This window comes from Leucoraja erinacea, chromosome 1 (genome assembly GCF_028641065.1).
Source record: "Leucoraja erinacea ecotype New England chromosome 1, Leri_hhj_1, whole genome shotgun sequence".
NCBI classification, from domain to species: Eukaryota; Metazoa; Chordata; class Chondrichthyes; order Rajiformes; family Rajidae; genus Leucoraja; species Leucoraja erinaceus.
Window position 1 is genome coordinate 154,094,439 of NC_073377.1, and position 20,119 is coordinate 154,114,557.

At 40.2% G+C, this 20,119-nt stretch overlaps 1 protein-coding gene across 2 annotated transcripts in view; it reads right to left on the reverse strand.

Moving 5' to 3' along the window:
• Positions 1 to 20,119, reverse strand: part of naf1 (nuclear assembly factor 1 homolog (S. cerevisiae)) — a 177,960-nt gene that overhangs the window by 90,818 nt on the left and 67,023 nt on the right. The gene's annotated exons all lie outside the window — the stretch shown is intronic.

Sequence of the window (20,119 nt, forward strand, 5' to 3'; positions counted from 1 at the left end):
GCAGTTTGCATTTATTAGTTATAAGTTATTATTTTGGTAGGAAAAATTAGCCAAGATTACCATTCAGTGACAACATGTGACCTGCGAATGATCCAACATTAAATTCAACCTTGACAAACTAGTAAATTATTCAATCGCCTTGCCTTGATTCTGTAGCCATTAATGTCTTTGCCTTTTCAAAATCCATTAACATCTCTTTAAAAATTATAAAATAACAACCTCTGTAGCTTTTTAGCTGAAAGGCAGCTCCACAATTCTACAAACAGTTTCAGAATTAGGCCAGGGAGGGTGAGAATCACTTTGCAGAAATAACAAGTCTAGTACATTGCTCATGGGTAAATAGATATGAGATATTCATTGAGCAACATTACAGCTGATGTTACTGGATCAAGAGTCTTTGATGCAAGGAAACGATTGAAAATATAAACAACAAATATTCTCCCAGTTACAAAACTACCGACTAAGATATTTGACTGAATAAAAAACCTTACTACTTTGATAAGACTGTGCTAAGAAAGAATTCTGCTATTCTAACTAATCTGGTTTAGGTGCAACTCAAAATGCACATCAGTATGATTGAGTCTTATCTTCCTTCTTAGCTGCTCTAGGTTGTCTATCAGATTTAACCAGTTTGCAGACAACTGTAAAAGGCAATAATGTCAGTCCTGCTGAAAACATAGGTTCTGAAAACAAGCTCAGCTTCAAGAAATCAATATAAATATCCGTGCGAATATCTGTGCGAATAGCTGTGTGAAAGGTTACTCAAAAAAGCTGGAGAAACTCAGCGGGTGCAGCAGCATCTATGGAGCGAAGGAAATAGGCAACGTTTCGGGCCGAAACCCTTCTTCACATTTTTCACGCAGAGAGTGGTGAATTTCACACAGCTACCCTTAATAGCTGTGTGAAATGTTTGCAACACAGGAGGAGCCAACACAGCAGACTACATGATTTAACTTATACCAAGGCAAAATTTAGCATTCAGCCTCTTGTTAGTCTCATTTGAATATTTTCGAGAAACACTGGAAAACCATGGTTTCATGAAACTTCATATATTAGGCATGATTTTTTTTTACTTAATCTCAAAAGTAGCCTTTCATTCATATTTTCTTTCTGCTGCCCATTTTGTTTTAAAGCACTATTTCATTTTTGTTTTGTAATATCATTTATTCTTTGTGTCATATTTCAAACCATATTTCAACATTAAGAAAAAGATATGACACACTGGATCTTATTGGAATAGTTTAGTTTAGAGACACAGCATGGATACTTCAGTCTACTGAGTCCACTCCGACCAGCAATCACCCGTGCACTCATTCTTTCCTACACACCAGGGACAATTTACAGAAGCCAATTAACCTACAAACCTGCACGTCTTTGGAATGTGGGAGGGAACCCGGAGAGCCCCCATGTGGTCACAGGGAGAATGTACAATCTCCATACAGACATCACCCATGGTCAGGATTGAACCCAGCTATCTGGTGCTGTAAGGCAGTAACACTATCTCTGTGCTACTGTGCCACCCAATTGCAGGCTATTCAAAGAAAACAATGCAAGATTAAATAACCAAAGCAGAGTGATGAATCTGGAACAAGTCTGCCAGTCATTGAAATAAAATCAGAATGAAAAATCATAATTAATAAGCACGAACGGCTGAAAAAGAATCTACATTAAAGTCCACATTGATTTGTGCATCCTGAATCAAACAGATTATGTGTGGGTTGTATATATAACTATAGTAATTCATTTTAATAAATGACATTGGCATTAAACTATGGATGATTAATAAAGCATCCTTTATTTTATGCTGCATTACAGATCTTCATCTTGAAAGCTGCTGAATGACAATGTAACTGCATAAGATAGAAACATAGAAATTAGGTGCAGGAGTAGGCCATTCGGCCCTTCGAGCCTGCACCGCCACTCAATATGATCATGACTGATCATCCAACGCAGTATCCCGTACCTGCCTTCTCTCCATACCCTCTGATCCCTTTGGCCACAAGGGCCACATCTAACTCCCTCTTAAATATAGCCCATGAACTGGTCTCAACTACCTTCTGTGGCAGAGAGTTCCAGAGATTCACCACTCTGCGTGAAAAAAGTTCTTCTCATCTCGGTTCTAAAGGATTTCCCCTCTATCCTTAAGCTGTGACCCCTGGTCCTGGACTTCCCCAACATCGGGAACAATCTTCCTGCATCTAGCCTGTCCAATCCCTTAAGAATTTTGTAAGTTTCTATAAGATCCCCCCTCAATCTCCTAATTTCTAGCGAGTACAATCCGAGTCTATCCAGTCTTTCTTCATAAGAAAGTCCTGACATCCCAGGAATCAGTCTGGTGAACCTTCTCTGCACTTCCTCTATGGCAATAATGTCCTTCCTCAGATTTGGAGACCAAAACTGTACGCAATACTCCAGGTGTGGTCTCACCAAGACCCTGTACAACTGCAGCAGAACCTCCCTGCTCCTATACTCAAATCCTTTTGCTATGAATGCCAACATACCATTCGCTTTCTTTACTGCCTGCTGCACCTGCATGCCTACTTTCAATGACTGGTGTACCATGACACCCAGGTCTCGTTGCATCTCCCCTTTTCCTAATCGGCCACCGTGAACTGTGAACTTTAGCAAATTAAATTCTAATGGCCAGGAATACTGTTGTCACTCCTGCAGATGTTCTGTCGATGCTTTGTGGTATGAGTTCACATTGCACTTAACAAATAAAAGGAAATTGCAGAGTATTACTCTTGCACTTGATCATAAGACTGTAATACTGTACTGAAAACACAATGCTCAACGGAGAGCAAAAATTGAACCAAATTAGAAAGGTGGAAATGTAATGTGGAATAAATGTTTGAGGGATTTAATTTCTTTAATATTCCTGTAATGGTTTGTTAAGTATGAAATCTATATATTACTAAAACTCTGTTTGTTTGTTTGTATGCGTGCGTGTGTGTGCGTGATATCACAAAACCCCGCCAAAATGGTACACGATAGCACTACAATATTGCCCACCTTACTCACCATTGGCCTGGGATGTAAATGAAACATGTTTTGTTCGGATTGGTGTTATATTTTACAAGTTTTTGACATTTTAAACTTTATAAAAATCACTTTACAAACCATATTTCCACTTGCCCTGCCCTGCCCATCAGCCGTGTTCGACGTCACAATCGGATCCCTAATCTCATTTACATGTAAAATCGCGATTTTCAAAAAAACTCAGTTTTAATCAAATAATTCAATTTTCATTAACAGCTTACATTGTGTTTAGATTATTTTAAAGAAAAAGATTTTCATTGAGAATTTCATTTAAAATAAATACATCGCGATTTTCATTATGGAGGAGTAGGATAGGGATTGAGGGAGAGGATGGGTTAGGGAGGGGAATGTGGGGGAGGTGAGGAGGGAGAATGAGGGGGGGTGAGGGATAAAGGGAGAGGAGGGCAGTGAATGAGGTGAGGGGGAGAGTGGGGGGTGAGATAGGGGGAGGTGAGGAGGATAGAGGGGGTTAGGGAGGGGAGATGGATGGGAGTGGGGTTATGGAGGGAGGGAGAGAGTGACAGAGAGATGGGGAAAGGAGAGGGAGGGAGACAGAGTGGGGGAGGGAAGGAGAAGAGGGGAAAGAAGAGGGAGGATGATGAGGATGATGAGGAGGAGGAATGAGTGCTGCGGGATGAGGGGGAATGGAGGAGGATAGGGATAGGAAGTGGGATGGCGAGGTAATGGAAATATTAAACGCAAAGTTAATAACTTTAACTTAATTTCTGCCGTTAGTGTGGGCCCGTCAGCCGCTCATGCGCAGTTTGGTGGAATATTACGTTGGGGCAATGGGCCCAACAGGTCTGCACTTTGTCTAGTGATTCTGTCGTGTGACAGCGTTTGTTATAAGTTGTAGTCATGCAACTTGTAACAAATCATAGTCATGCACCAGAGAAACTGGCCCTTCGGTCCAACTCTTCCACACTGATCAAGACATCCCATCTAAGCTGGTTCCATTTACCCAAATTTTGCAGATATGTCCTCTAAACCTTAAACATCCATTAAAAAAAACCTTTCCTTTCCTATCCATGAGTTTATTGTAAAATAAACTAGAAGATAATAACTTTAATTAAATAAAGGTTGACAAGTAGCAGTGCAGATTCTGTATCCAAGGATCTAAAAAGTCATTGCACCAGAGTAATTGAAAGGCAACATGCAGGTGAGGCAAGCAACTGAGATGGTAAATGTTGGAGTTTATTACAAGGTTGGAGTATGGATGAGAATGTCTTACTGCAACCATACAGGGCTTTGTGATATCACAGTATTGTTTTTTCCAAAAAAAGGTAGTGACCAAAGAGATCTTGCAGAAAAGTTACACTAGACTAGTTACAAGGAGGCAAGGTTTGCTGTAGAGATTGAGATTACTACACCTGTGTCCTCTAGAGTTCAATAAATGGGAGAACATTTAAAACATTTCCGTTCATAGAAAGAAATAGGTAAGGGCAGGAACGGGGTGCTGATTGGGGATGATCAGCCATGATCACATTGAATGGCGGTGCTGGCTCGAAGGGCCGAATGGCCTATTCCTGCACCGGATCTGTCTATTGTCTACAGGGTGGGCACAGTGGCGCAGCGGTAGAGATGATGCCTTACAGGGCCAGAGACCCAAGTACGATCCTGATTGCGGGTGTTGTCTGTACGGAGTTTGTACATGTATATTCTCCTGGCGCTCTGGTTTCCTCCCACATTCCAAAGACGTGCAGATTTGTTGGATAATTCAATTGTAAAATTGTCCCCAGTGTTAGTATTACTGTCCCCGGCAGGATAGTGTTACTGTGCGGGGTGATCGCTGGTCGGCATGGACTCGGTGGGCCGAAGGGCCTGTTTCCGTGCTGTATCTCTAAAGTCTAGAGTTTAAAGAAAGAATACAATTCTTACAATACCTGATAAGCTGACTGCAAAGAGAAGGTTTCCCTTGACTACAAATCCAAAGGGTCACTTCAAAAGGGGTAAGATGTTTAGGGAATGAAATGAAGAAATAATTTTTCATGCAAAATGTGCTAAATCTTTGGTTTTCTCTATCCAAAGTGCTGTCAAGGGTCAGTTCTTGGCTTCATTCAAACCAGGGGTTAATTTATTTTTGGCTATTAAAGGATGAAAGTGATACAAGCCTTGTGCTGCAAAATGTCATTCAAGTCCGAGATCAGTCTGGATCTTGACGAATGGCAGAACAGGATCAAACAGCCGTATGACCTTTTTCCTACTTTTTATGTTTTTATTTACCATAATGTGCATATCTGATATATGCCAGACATGACAGGTGATGGTTAAATTAAATGCAGTGCCCTCCATAATGTTTGAGACAAAGACCCGTCATTTATTTATTTGCCTCTATACTCCACAATTTTAGATTTTGTAATAGAAAAAAATCACGCGGTTAAAGTGCACATTGTCAGATTTTAATAAAGTCCATTTTCATACATTTCGGTTTCATCATGTAGAAATTACATCAGTGTTTATTGAAACATATAAGATTATTAAAGGTGTGGACACACTGGAGGCAGGAAATATGTTCCCGATGTTGGGGAAGTCCAGAACCAGGGGCCGCAGTTTAAGAATAAGGGGTAAGCCATTTAGAACGGAGATGAGGAACCACTTTTTCACACAGAGTTGTGAGTCTGTGGAATTCTCTGCCTCAGAGGGCGGTGGAGGCTGGTTCTCTGGATACTTTCAAGAGAGCTAGATAGGGCTCTTGGAGATAGCGGAGTCAGGGGATATGGGGAGAAGGCAGGAACGGGGTACTGATTATGGATGATCAGCCATGATCACATGGCTGCGATGGCTTGAAGGGCCGAATGGCTACCCCTGCACCTATTGTAAGTTTGGGATCATTGGCTTGTGGAGAATTAACCGCCGGCCAATGAATTTTTACGGCATTTGTTTGAACTTGAGCAGATAGGATGTGTCTATCCACTTCAGAATTAATTATGCTACTACCATCAGCAGTTATATCATCAACGAAGATAAGTGAGCTGGTACCTTCAGCAGCCATACTTGCCTAGGCCATAAACCCCCCACCATCGTGTTTTACAGATGAGGTGGTATGCTTTGGATCTTGGGCAGTTCCTTCTCTCCTATATACTTTGCTCTTGCCATCAATCTGATACAAGTTACTCTTCGTCTCATCTGTCCACAAGACCGGTTTCCAAAACTGTGGTTGCTCTTTTAAGTACTTCTTGGCAAACAGTAACCTGGCCATCCTATTTTTGCGGCTAACCAGTGGTTTGCATCTTGCAGTGTAGTCTCTGTATCTCTGTTCATCTAGTCTTCTGCCGACAGTGGTCATTGATAAATACACACCTGACTCCTGAAGTGTGTTTCTGATCTGTCAGACAGGTGTTTGGGGATTTTTCTTTATTATAGAGAGAATTCTTCTGTCATCAAATGTGGAGATCTTCCTTGGCCTGCCAATCCCTTTATGATTAGTAAGCTCACCAGTGCTCTCCTTCTTCTTAATGAAGTTCCAAATAGTTGATTTTAGCAAGCCTAAGGTTTGGCTCGTGTCTCTAACAATTTTATTTGTGCTTCTCAGTCTCATAATGGCTTATTTGACTTTCGTTGGCACAACTTTGGTCCTCCTGTTGATAAACACAACAAAAGATTCCAAGGGTGATGGAAAGACTGGAGGAAAGACTAGGTGCTGAGAGCTTTCTTGTACCTGCATTAAGGCGGCATTTAAACACACCTGAGCAATTACGAAAACCTGTGAAGCCATGATTCCCAAACATTATGGTGCCCTGAAATGGGGGGGAGGGCACGATGGAGAAACACAGCTGTAATTTCTACATGGTGAAACCAAATTGTATAAAAATGGTCTTTATTAAAATCTGACAATGTGCACTTTAACCACATCTGATTTTTTCTATTACAAATCTCAAATTGTGGAGTACAGAGGCAAATAAATAAATGATGGGTCCTTGTCCCAAACATTATGGAGGACACTGTATACCCGTTAATCAATCAACTTGAGCGCTACATCAGTGCTCCCTACTGCTTGCCTGGCCATAGACATCAGGTGATTATTAAATAAAATTGAATATAACCATGCACTTGAAAGAAAAAGTGACTTGCTATTAAAACAACTATTCCTTCTTAATTAATTCAAATTGACACTCCCCGTGAATTAAAAGGCAGCTGCTAATGCAGTTGATGAGGTGCAGCCATCCTCTCATAATGTAACCTGGCCCTTGTCACAAATAGAAGCAATTTGTTGTTGCCGTAAATCGTTGGAATGGCAGCCTAACATTTAATTGGGTGATTCTAAAATCAAACACCCTTGGTGTGGCTTTCTCCATTAGATCTTCCGTCACTCGATGTCATCCCATTGTTAGCCTGACCCACTGAAATGTAATTTACTACAGCATTCCAATTTGTAGAAGGCCATACAGAGCTTTTACTGTGCTTACAGTGTGGTTGAACTGCAACAAAAAAGCAGTGGATGTCTGTCCCAAACCTCTGATGCAAGGGCTGGAGCATGAGCTAGAGACACTATGCGAGAGGAGAATGAGTATTTGAACAATTAGGACAAACCTGGTCACATTTATATTCAGAGAGTCCCACAGCACGGATGCAGACACTTTTTCCCCCAACTTCCCCAATACCGACCAAGATACTCCATCGACACCAGTCCCACCTGTTTCGGTCATATCCCTCAAAACCTGTCCTCAGCATATACCTAACCAAATGTCTTTTAAATGACGTTATAGTCAACTCAACTTCCTCCTCTTCCACCTCATTCCATATAACCACCCACCTCCGTGCGGAAAAAATTCGTCACACCGGTTATGATTAAACCTTTCCCTTTCACCTTAAACCTATGCATCCTGGTTCTAGATTCCCCTATTCTGGTGTATCTACCCTATCTATTCCCCTCATGATTTTATTCACCTCTGTCAGACCCCCACTCTCCTGCATTCCTAGTCTGCCGAGCCTCTCCCTCCCTTGAATTCTCCAAAACGAGAGGACAGCGTCCAAAAATCAGAACAGGTGTTTTATGAACTCGGCTCGGGCACAGTTCTATCACCAATGGGCTACAGGAAACAGATTTCTCCCCTGCAGAGGCTTAGTGATGTCTATTGTTCATTTTCAACCTGGTATTGAGAGGTATAGGGCAAAAGTCATTATAAGGCGTTTGCCAATAATTCAACCAAGATATTGCCTGATTGGCACCACAGGTTCCAGGAGTTACATGGTCTACTGTTATTATAATAAATCTTAAATCTGCCAATCTAATCACATCGCATTTTACAGGAGCATGCTGTAAGCCATGGCCTCCACAAAGACACTTGTTGCATGCAAGTAACGTTGCTGTTTTTATTCATTGGACTTCTTGACAAAGAACAAAAAAATTACTTCAAAGAAGATTTCTTTTCAGTATTGAAGGTTATCGAAAAATCTGGAAACAGATTTAATTCATGAGAATATGACATATTCAGTTTGAGGGGATTTAGTCAAATCATTCATTAAGGACAAATTCAAGGATCAATGATTTCAAAGCACGGCATTCCCTTTCAGGAACACAATACAGTTATAATCCAACTGACAACATATTATTGAGCTACTACCTTTTAAAACAAGGTTTAATGAATTTGCATTCACAATGTGCATTCAGATGAATAACATGTGAGAGCTAATTGGCTGAAATAAAAATCTCCATCTGTTGAAATTTCCTCAAAACGATAACAATAATTTTGAGCTTGTTTGCAGAGTCTATTATGCAATGTTTTACATGTTGTAAATATAAGCTAGTTTCATCAATTGAAATTATTATGTACTTAATTTTGCTAATTTGAATTGCATTAGAGAAATACAATGGTTTAAGTGATGTAGCCACTAATTCAATATAATACTAAATTGTTTGCTGTGAGAGCACAAATATAAAATTATTCTTTTTCAATGTTATAAATAGTTATATGTCACAGTGCCTTTCTACTGAAATCTTTATCAACTTAACTCATTTTCATTTTATTTATTTTTTGCTGTGATGTAAAGCATGAGTTTTCACTTTAAAAGGCACAGTGAAAACTAATTTTGTACAACCTGAAATTGAATTGTATATCATGACAGTTATATTAGAAATTATCTTTATCCGCAGATGATTACTCTGTTTGGATATAGCAACATAAGGATAGGCTTTTGGGGAATGTTAAGTATTTCCCTTGGTGCCAGTTTGTGAAATATTTTTTTTTAAAACAGTGCTATAAATGTATTTGGCCCAGTTAGAATCAAATGTTAAACCTGCAGGAAGCAGACTCACACAAAAGTAATGCCTGAAGGAACAAGTCATCACACAATATGCTGACCTTTGTCATTTCATCTGAAATAACTATAACAACATGAATCCTCCTGGCTTCCTTAATATTTAAACAAACCAATGAAAAATCTCCAAAAGATTTCCATTCTTTATTTGCTATCAATTTAAAACCTAAGTGATTTTCTTAGGTGTTTTTATCAATATTAATTTATAATACTGCATTTATTTCTAAAATATGTGTATATTTACACTCCAAACACTCATCAGTCCTTCACGGGTTCGGACCTCCCCACCATCGAAGAGTTTTACAGGAGTCGCTGCCTCAAAGAGGCTACCAGCATCATCAGAGACCCACGCAACTCTGCCCACACACTCTGTCGTCGGGTAGAAGATATAGGAACCTTAAAAATGATTCATGTATAAATATATATGTACACACACACACACACATATTATATGTATATATATATATATTTTTTTTTTTAAAATATGAATACAGACACACATATTATATATATACACACGTGTGTGTGTGTGTACAGACACACATGTGTATATGTATATACACGTGTGTGTGTGTGTGTGTGTGTGTGTGCGCGCGCGCGTGTGCGTTGCGTGTGTTGATACACGGAACATTTTTTTCCTTGTTTATTATATTGTTTACAGAGTACCATGCATACAGATTCAGGAACAGTTTCTTCCAAGCTGCTATAAGGCAACTGAACCATCTTATAACCAATTAAGAACAGTCCTGACCTACCATCTACCTCCTTGGAGACCCTTGGACTATCTATAATCAAACTTTACTGGACTTTATCTTGCACTGAATGTTATTCCCTCTATCCTGCACCTGCACACTGTGGACAGCCTGATTGTATTCATGTTTTGTCTATCTGCTGACTAGATAGCATGTAGAAAAAAGCTTTTCACTGTGCCTCAATACACATGACAATAAACTAAACTAAAGAGTTTGTACAAATATAGCCTGATGGGCGTCACACCAAGGGCATAAGAGTAACAGTAAACCTTTTCTGAACTATACCGACATAATTCAGCTATTTAGTCATAGTCAAAAATTACACCATATGGAAACAGGCACTTTGGCCCAACTGGACCAGTTCTTTTGCTATTATTTTTGCTTTCAATTATGATTGATGACTGTTAACACAGGACTTAACAAAATAAAGAAGATTTACTCTTCCTATCACTAACAGGTCCCAGGTCAGGGGGAGATCCCCCTGCAACGCGTACCGTGTAATCCCGTGCTACCTGCTCCATGGTCGGATAGTCGGCGACTAAACCGTCTCCCCCACCTGTTTTTCCAGGTGAGGAGGGGGCTGTGGACCCCAAGCAGGACCAAAAAGCAAGACCTGTCAAAGGGTGAATGGGCTTCTAGCGAGCCAATGGCCATCCACACTTCAGTAGAAGTTGCGATCACTGTCGTACATTGCATTGTAAGGCACCGTGCCCGTTGATGTTTTCAAAGATGATGATGATGATGATCATTGCTAACATGTAGTTTGCATCTCAAACTTAAAGCATAACTGTCTCAAAACACAAATTAACAAACGCAAAAAGAATCTCAAATTCCAGAATCAATCACAAAATCATACAATTCAGCTCACTGAGTTTGTGCCAACTACAAGAAGAGCAATCCAGTCAATCTCGGCGACCTATCCTTGTGCCATAGCCCTGCAAATGATTCTCTTTCAGTGCTTATTCCGTCCCCTTGCAAAAGCCCCGAATCATTCTATTTCCACCATCCCCATCGGCAGATCATAACCACTAAGCAGAAGTTTTCCCTCAGGTCTGTCTTTTGATCTTTTGCTTGGAGTTTTATAACTGCTCCTGTTGAACTGACAACCACACAGAAATTAAACAGCCTCCCTCTATTTAGGCTGTCTAAATCATTTATGATTTTCTTTCATTTTGTTCCAAGGAAAACAACACCAGTTTTCCCAAAGTAATCTAAGAGTTGAACATTTTCATCCCTGGCATCAGTGTTTTCCGCACTCTCTCTAGTCACTTTCTTCATGAAGCGCGACGATTAGGACTGGCTGCGATGGCCAAACTTGCTGGTTTAACATAGCAATCCTGCTGAGAATATTTAAATCAAATAGAACTAGCAATAATAATTAGAAACAATGCAAAGATGTGGCTGAGCATGTTTTCAAAAGAAAGACTGTAAATGCTAATATAAATTAAATATCTTCCAACCTAATGGTCTTAACTTATTTTCTTCAAAACAAACACAAAAACCATAAAACTCTCTAACAGGTCAAGTGGAAATAAAACAAATCAAATTATTGCACCAACCATTTTCTGAATGAATTTATAGAACTAGTGATTTGTCAGGGCTATTAGATGCCACGGGGCATATTCACGCAATTCTCAAGATATCCAGAAGGTCAGAAACTGCAGTCAACATAGAATTGCGTATAATATCAACATTAACAGCGACAAGCATTAAAGCTGAGTTAGAATCATTCTGACAGAATAGGATAACAGATGAAGCCACCTTAGATATATCCGATTTGGGATAAAGTTCACAACCAAAACTGGATAATCTATTCTTTCACAAAGGAAATCATTAAATTTACTAGAGGAAACAAATCACATGTGGTTAAAGTGCACATCGTCAGATTTTAATAAAGGCCATATTTATACATTTGGTTTCACCATGTAGAAATTACACAGTGTTTATACATGGTTCCCCCATTTCAGGGCATCATAATGTTTGGGACACGTTTGGTAAAATCTGACGATGTGCACTTTAACCACATGTGATTTTTTTTTTCTATTACAAATCTCAAATTGTGGAGTACAGTGGCAAATAAATAAATGATGGGTCTTTGTCCCAAACATTATGAAGGGCACTGTGACTCTCTATGCATTCTCACCATGAACAAATGCTCTGGACTCCTCAACCCATCCCCCATTCGTCCATCGCCTGATCCTTCTCACACAAGCTGCAACCTGTTAAAGACTCTCAGAAGCAGGCAAGAAACATTCTCATGGTTGTCGACTCTGAGTCGGCTCAAATGTGCAACACCACTATGCATGGTTCAAGGTAAGGAGAACTGCTAGTTTATGTTTGATCGCAGGTGCTGCGCCCACAGTCAAATGCAACTGAGTGGATCGTTCAGATGTAGCCAGGGGAATAGCAGGGTAGGATTTAATTCATGGAACTAGGACAAACTTTACCAAGATGCCTGGTTATGTTACATTTTTTTTTAATTCCATGAAAGCAGCTTGAAGGAATTTGCCCGAGGGAAATGTATACAAATGGCAACAACTATCCCTACCTAATATTTGATTGCTCCATGCAACCTGCCAAAATGTATTCCTGAGGAGTCCCTGTAAAAGTGGTGGAAGGAATTTTATTACTAACTATCAAAAGGGAAACGGATTTGTGCAGTTGAAAAGAAGAAATCTGCAGAGCTACAGGGAGGGAAAAGAGTTGTTGGGTAATTCTTTCTCAGGACGAGGAAGTCATACAGGGCCTTGTGTGTAGGAAGGAACAGTTGCTGCTTTACATCGAAGATAGACACAAAATGCTGGAGTGACTCAGCGGGACACGCAGCACTCTGTGGAGAAGGAATGGGTGACATTTTGGATCAAGACCCTTCTTCAAATCAGAAAAAGGGTCTCGACCCAAAACGTCACCTTTTCCTTCTCTCGTGCTGCCTGTCTCGCTGTGTTGCTCCTGCATTTTGTGTCTTTCTTTCATATCAAGCCTTGTTCTGCTAGCAAAAAGTAAACTGAAAACATATCAACAAATGATTTGGCACCACTAGATATTCATTAAAAAGCCGAATTAATCCATTGTGGCAAATCAGAAATCTGTCACATTTATTACCACAGCCATTTTGTACTCTATATACATTCTCTTGTTTCCCGGCAAAATATTCATGTTAAAATGATCTGCTAACTTACCTACTCTGAAGGATCGAATCTCAGCAATACAACAACACAAATGGCTCTGAGGTGTTATAAGAGGTAAATCATCAACAGTAGCATTTAGCTTTTGATCATGCCAAGAAGCCGACATTGCTTTGAACATCATTTCTAATAAACAACCAATTGCAATGCCATTTGGGGCTGTGAGAACAGTGCTCCTTCTTTCACTGATCCACATCGCACTATATCTTATTGTTGATCGTCAACTCTGAAAAAATAAGAAACCTCAGCCAACCTTGCTGCTTTTGGCTGGGAAGTATCTTCAGAATCTCTCCCAGCCAGTTAAATTAGAAAAGCTACCCGGCATATCATATATACAGTAAAATAGACTAATTGAGCAGCTTATCTTTCCTATCATTCTTCTAGCTCAACTGTGGCTGACAATAAAGTAGGAAAAATGTAACACAGGAAGTCCAGAGGAATATAATGCACCATTTCTTGGTTGCAGTTGAACTTGAGATAAGATCATTTTATTATAAGGAACCTTTAGGCAGGAAATAAAAATATATATGGTAGACAAAAATGCTGGATAAACTCAGGGGGTGAGGCAGCATCTATGGAGCAAAGGAAATAGGCAAAGTCTTGGGTCGAGACCCTTCTTCAGACTCTATATATAGAAAAATATATTTAAAAATATAAATGGCTGGGTATTACAATGGGAAGACTTGCTTCTGAAGTCTGAAGTGGGGGCAAGCGCAGGTTCAAGAGGAACAAGGCTGAAGATCAGGGGAAAAAAAAATCAGAATGTACCAAAGGATAGCACGACCATTTTGAGAAGAAGACGTGTAAAATATAAGACTTGGAGAGCAAGAAACATCATAACAGACCACAGGAGTACCTCAACACAGGTAAAAAAGAAAAGATTAGCAACATTTAACATTGGTCCCGAGAGTAGAAATTACCTTAAGGAAAAAGAAAATGAAAGTTAAACAAATATCATGAGCTTGATCTCAAAAACAGACACAGAAAACATCCTGTAAACAATGGAGGCGTTGAGTAAAGATGAAATAAATTAGTGTAAGCAAAAGAAAATAGTATTGGATAAATTAAATGAGACTGAGAGGTTGTAAATCCCAAGAACTGGAAGTTGTTCCTGAAGATGTGGTTATAGGCGTTGTGGATGCCATCATTCACTATTCCATAGATAGAGGAATGGTTGCCTCACAATGGGAAATAGTACACAAAACCCCAGGATTAAAAAACAAAAACTAAGGAACCACACACCCCAAATGGATTCCTGGTTTTAAATCAATGCATTCTGACACGACGGATTTTAACGGTAATTGAAACACAAAGGCACAATTCATAAGTTATAGGAGCAGAATTGGGCTCTTCGGCCCATCAGCTCTATTCCGTCTGTGAATTGTGGCTTATCTCTCTTTCCCTCACAACTCCATTCTCCTGCCTTCTCCCCATTACCCCGGCCACCCGTATGAATTAAGAATCTGTCAATCTCCATCGTAAAAATATCCATTGACGGCCTCCACAGCCTTTTGTGGCAATAAATTCCACAGAATCACCACCTTCTGACTAAAGAAATTCCTCTTCATCTTCCTATAGGAACATCCTTTTATTCTGAGGTTATGGCCTCTGATCCTAGACTCTTCCACTAGTGGAAACATCCTCTCCACAGCCACTATATCCTGGCCTTTCACTATTCGGTAAGTTTCAGTGAGGTCTCCCCTCATCCTTCTAAACTCAATTGATAGCTAACCCTGTGAAAAAGAATTCAATCATCCAATGATCCGCTGTTCAGATACAGAAGATGTACCAAGAAAGTTGCTGATTGTTGTAAAATTCTGACCAGCTCACAAAAAAATGTTCATGGAATGGTACCTGCCATCCTTATCTAGTGTCAGGTCAAAAACAGTACTTCAAAATTACTTGATATGTGATGTTCTTTGATGTAGAAACATAAAAACATAAAAAATACGTGCTGGAGTAGGTCATTAAACCCCCCGAGCCAGCACCGCCAATATGGTGGCCATGTTACAAAATGTTGAGATTTTAAAAATCAAGTCTGCAATTTATCCCATCAGATAGAGCATAAAAAGAAGTTTAATTTGACACCTAATTCACTTTCACATCTTCAGTATTAAAAACGTTATGGCCATTTTCATACTCGGAAATTAGTATCTTGTTCCATATTGCTTTTCCATTGACTTAACTCAAAAGCTGTGGTCGAGGACAATCAAAAGCCCACAACTTTCTTAACAATTAAGAGAACTGAAAGAAATGTTCAGTTATTATAGATTGAAGCATTCTGAAACAAATATGAAACAATCTTACTTGGATGACCTGAAATTAAAGCATATAATTAGTTAACCTAATTGTAGCTAATTACAAAATCTAATTACTAGATCTAAACAACTATCCATTTCTTAAGAAAAGATTAAACATTTTTAAATAGCCTAAGTGTGCAAATAACATTCACACAAGAATTCACAAAATAACATGATTTTTAAATCTCATTGTCATGAATTTATAGGCCAAATGGAAGGAATTTAGTGTTTAATTCCCGTAAATGAATGGCCATTTAAATCATCTTGCGAGTGGGATTTTGTGGAACGCGATCGATTGGAACGTTGCGGTTGCAGTGAATTTAAACCCCATATCGGCAGGAAAAACACTGCCGGTTCGTATGGGGCCTAAATCACCTTTTCGCAACGTAAAATTTGGATTAAGGTAATCCTAAGAAGCACGTTTATATGTAAAATAGACGGCTTACTTTTAGCTGTCCCGTACGTGAAATCCGTCCCGTTATCGGTGTGGACGGCATTAGAAGCAGATTTTTATTTTACTCCAGCGCTGAAACCCCCCCCCCCCCCCCCCCCCCCCCCCCCTCAAAGGCGCCAAAATCACGCACACGGCCAGTGGCAGAACTACAGCGCTGCAGAATGTAAGTTTTGTAACATACCATCAATATGATCATGGCTGATCATCCAAAATCAGTACCTCATTCCTGCTTTCTCCCCATATCCCTTGAAAATAAACCGTTCAATCGCACAATTCAAAAAAAAAAATCAGGTCCCCATCATCAATTCAACTTGGAATAAGCACACAAAAAATTGAGGATAAGGAACCCCAAACATAAGCTTTTAATTAGCTTTTATTGCATGAAATAACATTTCACAACTTTTTTAACAAACCAGACAACTACATTTTAATTATAATGCAGTTCTTTATTGCCATTTAGTGACCAGTTAGGACAATCATAATGTGTTTGGCATGTTCTATTCTAGTCTGTGAATAAACACGCATCAGAGGAGCGATTCTTGGTAACAATTTATTAGAAGAATTAACTGTGCAAAAATAAAGAGTGCAAACATTCGGTGTCAGACTATACAAACATAGATCGCAAGCATGTAATCTAGTAAATAAACTAGAGCAAACTCTGTGCGTGTTATGATTCAAAATTCTAACAATTAAAAATTCAAACAACACAAGTTACTTTATCTCATTAAGGGTTGCAGCTTATTCAGGCCAACTGATGTATGAAAAGGATCATAAAAATGGGTCATTGTAATTAAGTTAATATTTCTCACTTCAACAAACAAGATTTCTGGAATGTTCCTCCTACAAAGTGGACCACATATGCTTGAAGTACTATTTCAAATACAACTTCCTTGGAGATGCATACAGGTCCCTCTAAACAGAAGCTGTTGCCAGGTAGCATGTTATAGTCACAATTAATCTTAAGTGTCATCAAACAATAATAGGGAAAATGGAACACAGCAAAGATCAACGTGATTCTGTACTTCGTAAATTTCCCATTGAATGGTCAAAACCTGGTTAAATAATACCACTACAGACCTGTAGCACCAGCATTGGTAATGTTGCAATACAATAGAGAAATACTTTCTAGGTCAGGCAGGGATCAATGCAGCTAGCAAGAGAATCAATGTTTTGGGTCAAAAACCTATCAGCAGAACTGGAAAATGCAGAGATTTTTTTTTAAATGGTTGAAGTTACAGAGAAAGAAGTGGGAGGAAAGAAAGCAGAGAATAGGAAAAAACGGTTCACAAAGGATGCCAACCAGATGAAACTGAACAACAAGTGATGATGGTGCTGGGTGTCAGACTAAAGCCGTGGAAAAAGGTTGGATAGGTTGTGCTTGCATCTAGAGCAGTTCAAAAGATTGAAAAGAGACTTGATTGAAACTTATAAGGTCCTGAAGGGTCTCAGCAGACTGCTTGTGGAAAGGACATTAACTCTTATGGGAGAATCTGGAACTGGGGACCCGCTTAATAAGGCCAAGTAAGGAGAAGTTCCCTCTGCAGATCCTGAATTTCGCACAGGATGATGGAAGCAGAGTACTTGATTTTTTTTTAAAGGGATAGGTGGTGGATTCTTGATAGGGCAGATGGAAGGTTGCCATGGGTAGATGGGAATGCAGAGTTACGGTTATTGTCAAATAAGCTCCGAACAGTGCAGGCCTTCATCTGCTTCAGTTTAGGCATATGTATGGATAGAATTACAAAATGTATGTTTGGGGAAGGTGAAAAAATATTGAAATCTGACTTTACGAGATAGAAATTAACTATATTTGAAAATGTGAAATGCTAGGCTGGATGAGCTGAGTATCTGATATTGTTGAATTCATTATTGAGTCGGGAAAATTGCAATGTGCCTAAATAAAAAAACATGCTGTTTCCCAAGCTTACATTGAGCTTCATTAGAACTGTGCAGGAAGCCAAAAACTGAAGGTCAATATGAGAATGCTTAGTTTACTTTAGACAGTGTAGAAACAGAGCCTCCGGCACACCAGCTCCACACAGACCATCAATCATCCATTAATACTAATTCTATTGTGACCCACATTCTCAACCACTGCCTACACACTGAGTGCAATTTACAGGGGCCAATTAACCTACAAACCCACTCGTCTTTGGGATGCGGGACCAAACCCATGGAGATGTACAATGTGCAAGCATGCAAACGCGTAGAAACTCCACAGGCAGCTCCCAAGGTCAGGACCGTACCCAAGTCTCTGGCACTGTGCGGCAGTGGCTCTACCAGGCGTGCCAATGTACCACCCACAGCACCACTGTGCCCCGAATGGAATAGATAATTAAAGTGACATGGAAAAGAAAGCACAAAGGCAAATATTTTGGACTGAACCAGAGATGGTGGATAACTGAAATGTATTGATATGATTTACTGTGAACACACTTATAAATAAGAAAGGATAAATTTGTATCTTGTACTTTCCACAGCTTTTCACTAAAGCAAAGGAATCTGATGATCATTTGCATTGATGGCTGCACTCTGTGAATTCATTATTATCAGTATAGCAACGATGCAGGATTTTATTTCAAAGTCACGTGAGTGACTACATGAAGAGCCCGCCAGCCCGCATGCGCGCCAATATGTCTAGCGCATGGCGCGAGTTGGAGCAGTTTCGAACTGCTCTGCCAGGTAAGTCAATTTTCTCCGGGCCGCTCTATAGCGTGCCCAGAGTAGCTATGGAGGTGGCCGAGGGTTTGGGCCGCCGTGGAAGCTCCATGGGAGCTAGAGTAAGGGAAAATGGTTGCGCCGCAGTTCGAGCTCTCCACGGGAGCAGGCGGCTGAAATTGGAGACCGCTGTAGGTGGAGACTGCCATTGGAGTTGGGATTGCGGCTGTTGCCGTAATAGCTGCCGTCAGCAGAGCTCCATATGGGAGCAGGCAGCCAGAGTTGGAGGCAGCCGTGGAGCTCCGTAAAGAGCTAGAATTCATAAATTGCGGCTGCCGGCAGCCAGGTCTATTATCGCTGCAGGAGGTTTCCAGCAGCCGGTAAGTTTAAAAATAGCCGCCACCAAAAGCTACTGCTTAGGTAAGCTCAGCTGCCGTAGCACCGAACAATAGTAGCAGCAGCATATAGTGTATACTTTATTTTTGGGCGGCTATAATAGAGTTGGCATTAATAACGGTCGGTCACGTTTGTGACTATTGTAGTCGATAGCATTCTAAAGTCATGTTTAATTCTTTGGCAATATAACAATATGTTTTATCATGCTATGTTAAAAAAGATAATTACAAAGGACGTTTATTATCACATACACCAATGGTGTAGTGAAATTGGCTTGCCATTGCAGTCCAGAGTTCCTGACTTAGTAAGCCCTTTTTTGTGCTGTACCACCTGTGGGAGCTGCACCTGGTGGCGTCATGGTAATTTCCGCTCACTAGAAGGGACTGTTGAAGATTATTTTACAAGAGACTCCAACTATATGCATATCAATACAGTAGTCGAATCTCTGATTTTATAGGGATAGGCTTCTTTTAATCATATAACTTCATTGCCTATGGCAACACCTGGCAGGGTTGCAGTATTTCTCCCACTCTGTCTGGCGTATGGGGGCCAGAGGCACTCCAGTCCTTCCCTGTAATACTCTGTTGGCTCCAGAAGGGAGCAAGGACACAGAGTCACTAACAGTTGCAATCTGTTTGGTAAATAATTATACCAACAGAGCACCGATCTGCACAGCTAGTCCCAGTTCGGCTGCTGAAGGGAGCAGTCTGACAACCCATGTCGGGGCAAAATCATAGCCAAGTCTTGGGACATCTATGGCAGATGTGATTGGGCATTTGTCTCAATTAGAACATCTGATGAATCAGATGGTAGCACAAGAAATGCTCCGTGTTACAAAGGCACGTCAGGCAGCAACTCCTGGTTCAGGGTTGCAATTTACCTCCCACTCGGATGAAAGGAGTAATGGAGATGGTGCCAAAATATATGCACATATGCCTGAAGCAGCTCCTGGTTCAGAGTTGCAATATTCCTCCCGCTCGGATGAATGGTGTGATGGAGATGGTGCCAAACTATATATGCGCACATGCCGGAGGCAGCTCCTGGTTCAGGGTTGCATAATTCCTCCCACTCGGATGT